Genomic DNA, 3,090 nt, shown 5'->3' with positions numbered 1-3,090 from the left:
CTTTGGCCAGTTTGGGTCAGCTGTCCTGGCTATACTCCCTCCTCCCAGCTTCTTGTGCACCTCCTCGCTGGCAGAGTATGGGAAGCTAAAAAGTCCTTGACTTAGTATAAACACTGCTTAGCAACAACTAAAACATCAGTGTGTTATCACACTAGTCTCATCCTAAATCCAAAACACAGCACTATGCCAGCTACTAGGAAGAAAATTAACTCTATCCCAGCCGTAAACCAGGACAAGTAATAACTTCAGTGAAAACAAGATCAGAATTTATATTCTTAAAAGTTATACATTGTTAGGCTGTACTTTTTTTTTTTTTTTACAAAGATACTAAAGAAAAAGTATGCAAAAAAAATACACGTTGCATGTGGAAATCTCACTAGATCCTTGACAAAACCAAGACTGTTCTCATAGGACCACAGCACTAAACAGTTCTGTCCTTGACACTAACCTTAATTCAGTGGCATTTTAGAGGTCTACAATGCTGTTAGCCAGCTTAATTCAGAAGCGGAAAGTAATCACTAAACACAACAACAGTGAAAAAGGGCATTAAAAGATGTAATAATTAAAGGTGTACTATCATTTTCTTGTGTATTTGGTGCACAACAAGGGAAGGGAAAAAAACTATGCTTGGCTTTCTACACACCTTTTTTTACAAAAGAAGCCTGCAAATGGACTTGCAGCAGGTCTGTCCTCTTCCATGCCTGACAGCTTATACACTTAGCTGCCTGACCAAGGAATTTGGGTCCAGATCCTTCAGTGCAGAAATGATCAGATTTACAATGCTCCTGACAGCTTTTGCTTCTGAAGTTTCAATTTGGCTGCTAGACTAAATTATTGCAAAATCCATGTAGCATTACTATAAATTCTGATTATCTACTTCTTTAAGTTTGTTTGGTTTGGGTTTTTTTTTTCCCTCTCTTCCTATAAATATACATGGGTCAGGATCCTGTGAGAACTCAGAGGACTTAGTGTCCAGCTGTTCCTCCATATGTTCTCTAGGCCAACACCTGCTGCAGAGATACTACCAAGACCTCATGGTTGGCAAGCTGCTCTAATTCCACTCAGCTTGTAGGTTGAAAGGTCACTCCTTTAATGTAGTCAGTTTGTGGCTTCCACATTAAAGAGAGGGAGTTGCTATCACTGCTGGAGCTCTATTTTATGAAATCCAGTGACAGTAAAACCAGATGCCCTCCACTTTCATAATTGCTTTAACTGTCTAGTACATCTTAGAAAAATAACTTCTAGGGCCTGATGAGAGGATGAGTCAACCTCTCCACGAACAAGAGAACCTTCTAACTCAAAGCTATGACATTACTCAAGGACCCTAAAGAACCGGCTGAAGGCATGGTCTGAGGACAAGATTAATTTCCTCTTCTTTTTATTTCAGAGATGCTATGAAAAGGGAATTGAAGATAAAGAGGCTTTTTTCTACTCTCTAACACCCACTATAGAGAAGCCCGTAAGATCAAAACAAGATGAAGAACGGAGCAGAAAAGGCTGTATGTGAAGAAAGCAAATGCTATGAATAGACTCTAACAGGATCTTAAACAAAACTTTCGATAAACAATGATGACCCTAAGTAACTAAATACAATGTGACCACTATGCTGTAGCCCTTCAGCACTAAATTCCGCAGACAAATCAATGTGAAAATAGGTTCAAGGGACATAGCAGTACATCATCCAATTTTACTCAAAATTGGCACACCTTCTTAAAAACTTTACCAGGTTATACTTTCTTTACATGACAGGAAAACATGTCTTTTTTCTGGCTGGAGTTTATATAAACTTAAGTAATCAGTGCTGAATCCCAAGAGGAAAAATATTCTAGATGCCTACTGAATTAGACAGAACAGAAAAGTAAGAAAGTGGATAAGGTATACACAAATAGATTGCGCAGGTTTAGATTTATGGAACAGCACAGACCAGAATTTCCAAATATTCCCCATTGCAGAGAAGTGCTCCCCAGTCACTGACCTAGCATAAGATGACAAAATGGGAAAGCAGGCTGTATCTTCCCACTGTCCCACCTTACCTATTTCCAAAACTAGAGAAAAGGCAGTTTTCTCTAACATGGGAGTCAGGGCACTCCAACTTGTCTGAACAATCATTGCAGTTTCATGGAGGTGAGTCTACCATCATTAGTTCTATGTGATCCAAACTCCATGGCAGCTCTGAACAGAACCAAGGGACCTGACACCGGATCGACACACACAGACACATACCACAGAAAGAATAAGGTCACTTTATAAACTAAGGGCAGTCTAGAAGACTACCCAGCAACTACAAGACTAGCCTAGAAGTGCGCAAAAGTAAAACCTCCATCTACAAGTCGTTGTTCACACACAGCTTACATAGGGAGAAGAGAAGAGAATTAGACCTTTGTTCATACAAACACGTTTACAGCAAATTTAACAAACTTTAATGACACTGCCTTTTAATGACACTACAAATGAATTCATTTTCCTGATTTCAATGTTAAAATTGCATCAATACATTTTTTCACTTTTATTATATTTCTAAGAGAGAATCCTTTCTGTTCATATGTGCAGTTTGAACAGCTGTATATGATGCCAAATGCAAACATTTAAGGGATGTTCCAGCATATTAAGTTTAACCCTCATTTCTGTCTCAATGATAGATGCAAGAATTCCAACTAGGTTGATTTTATGAACCAGTTAAATGATTTGTATTCAGAGCAACATTAAAAATCCCCATGATAAAGTCTGCTTGAACAAAAATACCCTGCTTGTGACAAATCCTTTACAACTACTGTGTTTTCATTTTTCACATGTTGCGTCTCATTTATTTTATTCAGGCACACATAGTTAAATCTACAAGATACGGTAAGCTTCCAATACCTTTGAAATAAGAAATCATAGAATCATAGAATGGTTTGGGTTGGAAAGGACCTTAAAGATCATCTAGTTCCAACCCCCCCTGCCATGGGCAGGAACACCTTCCACTAGACCAGGTTGCTCAAAGCCCCATCCAACCTGGCCTTGGACACTTCCAGCAATGGGGCATCCACAACTTCTCTGGGCAACCTGCTCCAGTGCCTCACCACCCTCATAGTGAAGAATTTCTTCCTT

The 3,090-nt window shown here is 39.1% G+C and overlaps 1 protein-coding gene across 1 annotated transcript in view; it reads right to left on the bottom strand.

Annotated features, from left to right (window-relative positions):
- The window catches only part of DPYD (dihydropyrimidine dehydrogenase), a 387,751-nt gene that overhangs the window by 235,804 nt on the left and 148,857 nt on the right, over positions 1 to 3,090 (bottom strand). The window lies entirely within an intron of this gene.

This window comes from Aptenodytes forsteri, unplaced genomic scaffold (assembly GCF_000699145.1).
Source record: "Aptenodytes forsteri isolate BGI_AS27 unplaced genomic scaffold, ASM69914v1 Scaffold237, whole genome shotgun sequence".
NCBI lineage: Eukaryota > Metazoa > Chordata > Aves > Sphenisciformes > Spheniscidae > Aptenodytes > Aptenodytes forsteri.
This window is presented reverse-complemented; position numbering and strand designations above follow the sequence as displayed.